Source organism: Antechinus flavipes, chromosome 1 (genome assembly GCF_016432865.1).
Source record: "Antechinus flavipes isolate AdamAnt ecotype Samford, QLD, Australia chromosome 1, AdamAnt_v2, whole genome shotgun sequence".
Lineage (NCBI taxonomy): Eukaryota > Metazoa > Chordata > Mammalia > Dasyuromorphia > Dasyuridae > Antechinus > Antechinus flavipes.
This window is the reverse complement of record NC_067398.1, coordinates 262,526,353-262,536,186: the sequence shown is the minus strand read 5'-3', so window position 1 is coordinate 262,536,186 and position 9,834 is coordinate 262,526,353. Positions and strand designations below refer to the sequence as shown.

General features: G+C 39.0%; 1 long non-coding RNA gene and 1 other non-coding gene across 2 annotated transcripts in view; both read right to left on the bottom strand.

Annotated features, from left to right (window-relative positions):
* The window catches only part of LOC127564594 (uncharacterized), a 45,119-nt gene extending 37,225 nt beyond the window's left edge, over positions 1-7,894 (bottom strand). The window contains exon 1 of the long non-coding RNA XR_007954313.1: positions 7,261-7,894. This is a non-coding gene — a long non-coding RNA (uncharacterized LOC127564594). The remainder of the gene's footprint in view (positions 1-7,260) is intronic.
* TRNAL-UAG (transfer RNA leucine (anticodon UAG)) lies at positions 6,560-6,641 on the bottom strand. Its single transcript has one exon. It is a non-coding gene; the product is annotated as a tRNA-Leu (tRNA).
* Positions 7,895-9,834: the final 1,940 nt, after the last annotated feature.

The window sequence follows — 9,834 nt, the reverse complement described above, 5'->3', positions numbered from 1 at the left end:
GCTACTTAGGTGATGCAGTATTAGGAGTAATGGACCAAAAAGGATTGGAAAGGAAAATCAAGGGGTTTCACAGGAATAGCATTTGTCCTCTTCTCAATTACAGAATATGAAGGCTGAAGGGTTTCCCAGCTCTGCTTGAGTGCAATAGAGTGAAAATTTCACTTGAGAAGGTTTCATGGAGTTATCTCCCAGGTGACTTAAACTTACTACCACATTGTTAGTTTGGCAAGTTACATCAAATTCTCTGTCTCCTTGAAATGTGTAATATTATCAAGTGAGGTTCTGCTTCTTTGGGGTTGGGATCTGGAATAATCAGAGAAGGTGCCATGTTTTCTAGTGACATAAACTTATATCTAACCAATGTGTTATACCAGATTTGGCAAACTCCTGGTCATAAATTTTCTCCTCAAGGAGAGGATTTACAGTCTGACCTGATGCAACTATATAGAGATAGGAAAGGAGAGAAAAAATAGCAGCATTCCCTGGGATTTCTAAGATAAAACAGGAATAGAGATACGGGCAAAAAGGCAAGGAGTGACCTGTGGGGCTAGGCTTCCAATAACATTGTAGGGTTAGAGGTCACAAGGGAAGCCTACAATCTCAATAACCCCCTCAAAAAATAATAACACAAATGTACTCAAGGAGCAAAGCTATCAGAAATCTTCATATAACAAGATTTGAGCAGGAATTGTTGATGATTCAAAAGGAAGAAGAAAAAGAAAACAGGATCATTAAAGCACATTTTTAAATGCACAAAAGAGAACAAAGATTGAAAAAAATCACAAAACAGTTGGATAGTTTGGAAAGTGATGTATTGAATTTATTACATATGTTAAAAGAAAAGCAGGTTATACATAATAGAACTTTGCAATTTCATGCATAATTTAATTTTTCCTATTTTACTATATACACTGTATATGAAAATGCTTGTTTTATTTGGTATGTGCTAAGTTCAGAATAAAAAACAAAGAGAAAGAAAAAAGATCTAATGACTCCATGAATATTTAAAAGAGTTATCCATCTGGTTGTGAATCATATCAGGGCTGTTTTAGGTCTATTCCTGAGAGAGCTGAGAGGAGGGAAGCTTACCTACTTCCCACCCCATCTACCATTCAGCCACGAATGCACATAGCAGATAAAGGCAACCAGAGTGTAAGGTTGGGGTTGCCTTTTTCTGTTTGTTCCTTTCTGATCTTAAAGAGTGAATGAGTCTCTATCCTGATACAGATGTATTTTGGAATAACCTTGTAAGTTTAAGACATTCAGAATTTACGATCAGAGTTCAGGAATCTATCACGCTTATTTCCACTAGTTTTGAAAATGACCGTCACCAAGAGGATGGAGCCAAAACCAGTGGTTGTTTGAACAGTGCACAACTAAGATGAAAAGTAATAATCACTTCTCAGCAATCCCAGAAACTACTTTACATTTTGATAATGAGATTTAAGAGCTTCCAGAGAGATGGAAGCAGTAAATATACTATACTATATAGGTGATATTATACTATATAGGCTACTGAACACTATTTTTTTCAGTCAATGCAATAATAATGATAATTATTGTAATGAGTCTGAATCTTTTATGCTGTTTAGTATTTCCTTTGCATATAGGTAATAAAAATCTGTCCCACACTGAGTACCTTTTTGTTCTACCTTTAGAAGAACCCCTGAACATGAGCCTGAACTTAAGCCTTAAGCAATTTTTCCCTGTTGGTATGTGGTATGGAATTGTAATGAGTAAAAAGAATGTGAAAAAGAGGAGCCCAACCTATCCTATCAGAAATCAAATTCCTATACTGAAGCTATTCCAGATTAATGTCTCAGCTCCTTAGGGAAGAATGAATGCAGCATCCCTGCCTTCCAGGCACAGCAATGAGTTATTGTTACCCTAAGACAGCAACATAAATGCCATCAGTTGATCAAAACTGTTGAAAGTCTCACAAAACAGTAAAAAAAACAAAACAAAACAAAAAAAAAACCACGAAAAATAATGATATAAAAAAACAAAAACAAAAACAAAAAAAAACTGAGCTTTAGCTTCAGGGCCCAGCCTAGATTGCTGAGTAATAACCGTCATTTATTTAGCACCCACCTATGTCCCAGGCCCTGTGCTAATCAGGGCTTTTACAGATATTCTCTTATTTGATCCTCACAAATACTCTGGAAATTAGTTGCTGAAGCAAACTGAAGTTAAGTGGCCTGCCCAGAATCACAGCTAGAACTACCTAAGACAGGCCCAGTGCTCTATCTATGCACCACTTAGCTACTTAAAGATATCAAAGAAGTGGTATTCCACAATTTCTCTCTTTCCTCTAAAACTTCTATAAAAAGTCTACTCAATGTGCTGGGCAGCCTTCCTCTAGATACTTCATCAATGCAGCATATAGGCCATTTATCCATTACCCTTCACTCTTTTTAGATGACCAACCCCCTTTCCTATTCTGGCAATGTGGTGTGATACATTGGGCCTGAAAATAAGCAGACCAAATCCTACCTTAGAAATTTATTGGCTCTGTGACCTTAAGCAAGTTATTTGATTTCTGTCTCAGTTTCCTCAATTTTAAATGGGGAATAATGATAGCACCCCACTTCAGAGGGCTACTGTGAGAATCACTGTGAATTCTGAGAAGGTAATATTTGCAAAGCACTCCACAAGATGCCGAACACATATTAGGTGCTTAATATGTGTGTGTATGTGTGTGTGTGTGTGTGTGTGTGTGTGTGGTATGTATGTACATAGTGTATGTTCAAAACTAATCCACACAGTGGCCATTTGTAAAAGATGTGTATTTGTACCCAGATATGAGAAACAGCAAATTCTTCTAACACTTTTTACACTAATATATTATTTTACTGTGATCCAGGTAATCTTCATTTATGATTTCTTAATATACAATATCTAGACTTCTTTTTCATACTTGTTTTTGTTTTAATAATATTTTATTTTTCCAAATGCATGCAAAGATAGTTTTCAACATTCATCTTTGCAAAACTTTATGTTCCAAATTTTTCTTCTTCTCCTCTCCCCGCCAATACAGCAAGCCATCCAATATAAGTTAAACATTTACATTTGTTTTTTAAAATTTTGAGTTCCAGATTTTCTCCCATCTTCTCCACCCTCCACTCATCACTGAGAAGTCACGTGAAACTATACAAAACATTTTCCATACAAGTCAGAAGGCTTTATTTAAAAAAAAAAAAAAATCAGTTTCCTGGGTGAGTTGTTTTTGCTATCAAATATCTTATATTCTATTTTTTCCAATTATTTGATTATGTTCTAATATTTCTGAATAATAGTTCTTATAGAAACATTGATTTGTTCATCTATTTTTGTTATTAATAAGTCCATTCCTTAGGTAAAGTTTGCCATTTTTCCCCAAGCTATTGTCCTTCGAATTATTTCCTCTTAAAAATTTTTTTTTTTTATCTCTTGTATTGTTTCAAGGTATTCAGGTAATCCAGGTGGAAAATTCATTTTTTTTTCTTTGAGTCTCTGGTTTCAATTGTTATAGAATTACTCACAGGATTTCTAGGCTTACAATTCCACAGGATTTTTTTTATAGTGGTTATTGATTTACTCGTCTCTCCAGCTTTAGTTTCAGAATTGGAGCTTTGTAACTACCCCGGGGCATTATTAGAGGGCTCCCTCTCTACTATAGAGTTTTATAGGCTGTAAGCTTCTCTGGCCCTTCACTTTTGCAGAAGGCTCTCTCTCTTTTTGTTCTCAGGCTGGCTGATCTCTGGTGTAGTTTTAGGCAGAAGTAAATTACAATAATTTCTCATTGTATTTTGTGAGCAGTATTTGGTCTGGTGAGAATTTAAAGGTTTTACCAGACTTGGGCAGGTCATAGCCTGTTCAAACACTATCTTAGCCACAAATCTTCCCTCCTTTCAGAGCCAAATTACTTGAGGGGAAAGGGGGGAGAAGATGTAAGCAATTTTCTTTTTCTTTTTTAGCATCCTCATTTTTGTATTTTATATTTCCAAATACATGCAAAGATAGTTTTTAACATTCATTTTTTGCAAAATCTTATGTTCCAACTTTTTCTCCTTCTCTACCCCACATTAAGCAATCCAATATAGGTTAAACATATGCAATTCTTCTAAACATATTTCCAAATTCATCATGTTATTCAAGAAAAATCAGATCAAAAGGAAAAACATAAGAAACAAACAAACAAAAAGCAAGTAAACAAACAATAAAAAGGTGAAATTGCTGTGCTCTGATCCATATTAAGTCTCCATAATTCTCTCTGGATGTAGATAGCACTTTCCATCACAATTCTATGGGAATTGCCTTGAATCACCTCACTGTTGAAAAATCTTGTTGCTGTGTGCAATATTCTCTTGGTTCTATTAAGTCTCTCCGTTTTCTAAGAACTCAGAGTCCCTTTTTAAACTTTGACCCCAATACCTCTCAGAAATTAATTGTCATTCACTCATTTAATTCATGTCTGACTCTTTGTGACCCCACTTAGGGTTTTCTTGGCAAAGATTATTGGATCAATTTGCCATTTCCGTCTCTAGCTTATCTCCCATAACAAGAAACTGGGGCAATCCGGCTAAATGACTTGCCTTGGATCACACAGTTAGTGTCTGAGGATGGATTTGAATTCAGGTCATCCTGACTCGTGTTACTTACCTTCCAGAGAAAGTAGTTAAGACTTTGGTAAGAATGATATAAAAAAAGATTTCCAAACAGGATATTGCTTAGAAACTGATAGTTGAATAAATAAGGCATTAAGGTTTATTATGTGTAAAGCCTTGGGAATACAAATAGAAAAGTAAAATATACAAGCTCTCAAGAAGCTTAAACTCTAATCAGGAGAGCCAATATTTGTGGAAGGTGCACATCAGCTGCAAAGCAAATGGAAAGGTCCCATGGTCCTTAGCGGACAGAAGCAAAGCAAATAGTGTTATTTCCAGTTTCTGATGTTAAAATACTTAACAACGCCAAGGACTTTGGTGAGGAGAACTTTCTTTTCTGTGTCTTCAGTAGCTGAGGCTGTAATATCTGCAGAAGCACTTGCCAGGACATCTCCACAACATCTTCCTAGGATGACGGTAACTAGGCTGGCAGCAGTTCTTCCCAAGGCTTTTGGGTTTAGGGCCTTAAGGTTGTCTCCAAGAGGGTGTGAGAGAAGAGCATGGTCAAGGTGGTAGTAATAGTTTAACTTGTCTGGCACATGCTGTCTCTCTCTCTCTCTCTCTCTCTCTCTCTCTCTCTCTCTCTCTTTCTCTCTAGGGTATTTGCTTCACTTAGGTTGGCTTCCCTGCCTTGCGAGCTGCAGTTGGTAGACAGTTAAGGAAAAACTACTAAAGCACTCTCCTGATATTTCTTTTTATCTGTAGCTTAAAGAGAAAAGCAGAGACCTTCAGTATACTTCCACAATCATCATGTCCTGTCCTCTAAGGGATACCCTCAAGATCTAGACTCTCTGCTCTTTTCCTCCCTCTATGCAATTCCTTAATGATCTCATCAGGTTTTTTTTTTTTTTTTAATTAAATTACAATCCCCATTCAAATCCAGCTCTAATCTTTCTTAATCCCAATCCTACTTTACTGTAGGCATATGCACCTACATGTCCCACTGGCATCTCAACACATTAAAATGGAACTCATTTTCCCCAGGGAAATTACTTCTTCCTCCAAACTTCTCCATTTCTGCTGAGTGCACCATAATTCTTTTATTTCACTCAAGATCATAATCTTTGAATCTTCTCTCTCGCTTATTGCCCAATTTCAGTCAGTTGCCAAAGCTTGTAAATTCTATATCCATGTTCTCTCACACCTGTACTTTCCCACCATATATATTGCTAGGTCCTTGGCACATCTTGTCCCGAGTGTTGCAACAGCCTCCAAACTGGCTCCCCAGCTTCGTTTCTCTCTTCAATCCAATCTCCACCAAGCTACCAAAATGATCTTTCTAAGGCACGGGTTACGCCTGACATTTCGTAGGTTCTTGTTATCACAGCCCTTAATTACTGGCTCACTTTTTAACTAGCAGCTCCGCATTTCAGTCATTGCGTTTGGGTGACTGCAAAAGGACCTAAAATCTTAGAACCAGCTCCCAGGAGCGACTGAGAAAACTGGTGTTCAAGTCATAGAATTTCCCCCCGTGACTTCGGGCAAATGACTTCCTATGAGACTAATAGGAGTTAAGTTCCATCACCTCTAAGGTCCCTTTAAGGTTTGTTTTGGAAAAGCTATGGCGGCTTCCTGTCTCTGTGCTCTCTGCACTCGCAATTTAACAGGTCATGGAGTTGAGTCCTGCTCCTGACGTGCTCAGTGTACGGGATCATTTCTGACCGTAACGACAGAAAAAAGGTGGGGTCAAAAAGCAGCGTCTTGAGACATTCCCTTCTCCCTGGGGACACCGATTCCTAAATCTCCTAACACTACGGTCATGCCTTACCTGATCCCAAACCCATACAAGTGAGGAACACTGGAACCCCGTAATCTTTAAAACAGAAAACAGTAAGTGTGCATAATTGGGGGTTAAGGAATGTATGCGATAGCGGAGAAGGTAACAAAACAGAACGGCGAAAAATCTCGGTTTCTGGCAGCGGTGGGATTCGAACCCACGCCATCGAAATGACTGGAGCCTAAATCCAGCGCCTTAGACCACTCGGCCACGCTACCGCCCTCTTAAGAATGCTGCTTTGAAATTATATGAAGATGACGAAGCTCAAGCCACGCCCCCCCAGCAGGTAGTCATAGGTCTGTGGATTCCGGGTTGCTTTCTCTTTGCCCTGAACCACAAAGGAAGAACCCCGGAAGAAGTCCCCGGAGGCTGTGTACAATTTTGCTAACATAGCAGTGACCTCTGTTAATTTTTAACCACTGCTGTAGAAACCACAGGCATAATTGCCCCAAATCACTAAAGAAAATCAAATAAGGCATATTAGTACTATAAAGTGTGCGTACGTGGAAACATCGATTTAATCTCAAATGTTCATTTTTTAATCCTTTCGTGAGCACACTAACTTTGCCTTGGCCAGCAGGTGGTACTGCTGCCTCACTGCTGACGCGAATGATGGAGGAGCCACGTGGGAGGCGAAATCCTAGAGGGCTTCCAGCGACCCCTCCCTTCCTCGCGCCTGCGCTCTGTACACCGCCAAAACCCTAATCCAAAACTCTAGAGACGCCGCCACGTGCCGAGGAAGCCACGTGTCGTCACTCCCCTCCCCGAGCTGGAGGAAAGGCTAATGTGGAGCGACCCCCCGCACCCTGTAGACCCTCCTCCCGCCGTGTTCCTTACCAAAGAGAACCAAGAGAGGGATTTCCGTATGAGAGGATTTCCGGGCCTTGACTCCCAAAGGTCTCGTCTCTCTTCCCCATTTGCACAGGCCGACCAGCATACCATCTGCTTACATGCGCACGCGCGCACACACACGGTCTCCACGTGGCTCCACGGGATTCCCTAGCCTTGTTTGCGGGAGACGCCCAATTAACAGCTTTAACATCTGGGTCTCCCATGGGAAGTGGGGTAAAATGCTTGGGCATGCCTCTGAGCAAAGATGTCCAGACACCCCAAAGCAGAGTTTCCCAGGTTCCTAACAAAACCTAGACTAATTTGCTGTGTTATTTATTAACCTTTTTTGAGCCCCGGACTCCTTAGGAAATCTGAAGCTTGTTTACCCCTTATCAGAATACTGTTTCTAAAGGAATGAAATAGGCTTTCAAAGGAAACCAGTCGTTTAAATACAGTTATGAAAATATACCAGTTTTCTCCAGAGTGTGAACCCCAGGTGTGTGTGTGTGTGTGTGTGTGTGTGTGTAGCTTTTTATTTACAAGTTATATGCATGGGTAATTTTACAGCATTGACAATTGCAAAACCTTCTGTTCCAATTTTTTCCCTCCTCCCACCCCCTCCCCCAGATGGCAGGTTGACCGATACATGTTAAATATGTTAAAGTATCAATTAAATACAATATAAGTATACATATCCAAGCAGTTATTTTACTGTACAAAAAGAATCGGACTTTGAAATAGTGTACAATTAGCCTGTGAAGGGAATAAAAAATGCAGGAGGACAAAAATAGAGGGATTGGAAATTCTATGTAATGGTTCTTAGTCATCTCCCAGAGTTCTTTCGCTGGGTGTAGCTGGTTCAATTCATGTAGCTGGCTCTATTGGAACTGATTTGGAGAATCCCAGTTTTAAAGTGTGGTTCTTCTTTAAAGAAGAGACTGACTTTCCCCAGACAAACTTTATTCTGATCATGTACTAGAACTAAATTTGCTTGCATCAGGAAATTTTCAAGCACCAACATCTGAATGCCCTAAAGCTCAGCAGTCAATAGTTAGTCTGGTACCTGTGAAGACCTGTCTATTTCGGTTCATCTCTAAGGGGAAGTAGGGTGGAGAATGTCTCTCTATTCCCAGGATGGGGTGGCTTCAGAAATCTGACAAGTCAGGTATGCCTCTCCCAGGCTAGCAGGTAAATTCCAAGGCCCCACTTTACTTTTTTGGGAGGAAGACCTTATACATTTTGATTTGCAAAAGGTTAATCTGCATAATTTTCTCATCACCAGATTAGACCTACAATGTAGGAATTGTCTGTGCATATTTGTAAACTCCAGAGAAACCATTTTTTTTAAATGAAAGAAATAGCAAATAGACGACTGATTATTACCAACTAAACCAGTATTCTTTACTAAAAGAATTCTTTTCTGAAAAGAATGCCTGGCAGTAAAAATACTACTTCTTGCTAACTTTCAGAGAAAGAAACATGGTAAACCTCTGGACAGGGTCACTGAGCTGTTTGGACAGAAAGCCAAATCTGGGACAGATACCCAGAAAATGGACAATTATCTCCACCAGCATTTCTGAAGCCCACAAGTGTCTGGATCAAAGGTGTGGTATTATTGTATTTATAACCAATAAATAGGGCGGATTTTATGACTTTCCAAGGGTGAGACTTCAGAGACAAACTATTTTCAATCTATCACAGCCCCAAGCAAAAAGTAAGAAGTACAATATGTCTGCATATATATAATCTATGTCAAATCACTTGCTTTTTTGGGGGGGGAGGGGGGAGAGGGGAAGGGAGGGGGAAGAGGAGGGATAACAGGAGAAACGAGAATTTATAATTCAAAAAATTTTAAAACAAATGCTACATGTTTGATATATTGGATCACTTGCTGTCCAGGGATGGGTAGGGGGAAGGAAGGGAAAAAAACTTAGAACACGATTTTGTAAGGGTGAATGTTGAAAATTATCCATGTATATATTTTGAAAATAAAAAGCTTTAATTAAAAAAATTTTAAGTGCTAAAAAATTTTATATATAATTGAGGGGAATTATTTTTAAATAAAAAAAAGGAAAAAGTACCAAAAACCAAACCTGAAAACAGTTGAATTTTAAAAAGCAACTTCTTGAGGAATTCAAAATTAAGGCTTTTTAGATAAGGTTCAGGAGTACTGCTGTGCACACTCCTTCCCAACTGTCTGGGATAAGAGCCCGATCTGGAATTTAGAGTTCATGGGACATAAAGCAGAAAAGGGGGTTGACTCCTACCTGCATATCTAATGAATAGTGGCCTGGTTTTGAATGGGACATAAATGGAAATGTGGGAATCCTTCTTCATCCTTAAAAGAGAGTAAGTTAATTATCTCAAGTAGTAGGAAAAACATCTATACCTTCCCTTCATTTCTTGGGTCCAATTTGTATCTGCAGTAGCTGAAATTCTGGTAAGCCTGGACAGGTATGGGTCAAGGGCTGTTGGAGATGGGTGAGGAACAAATTCATTCTATTGGCTAAATCTAATTACTCAACCTAGGATGGGTCAGAATTAAAGGGATAGTATTGGGGAGTCTATAGGAAGATATGA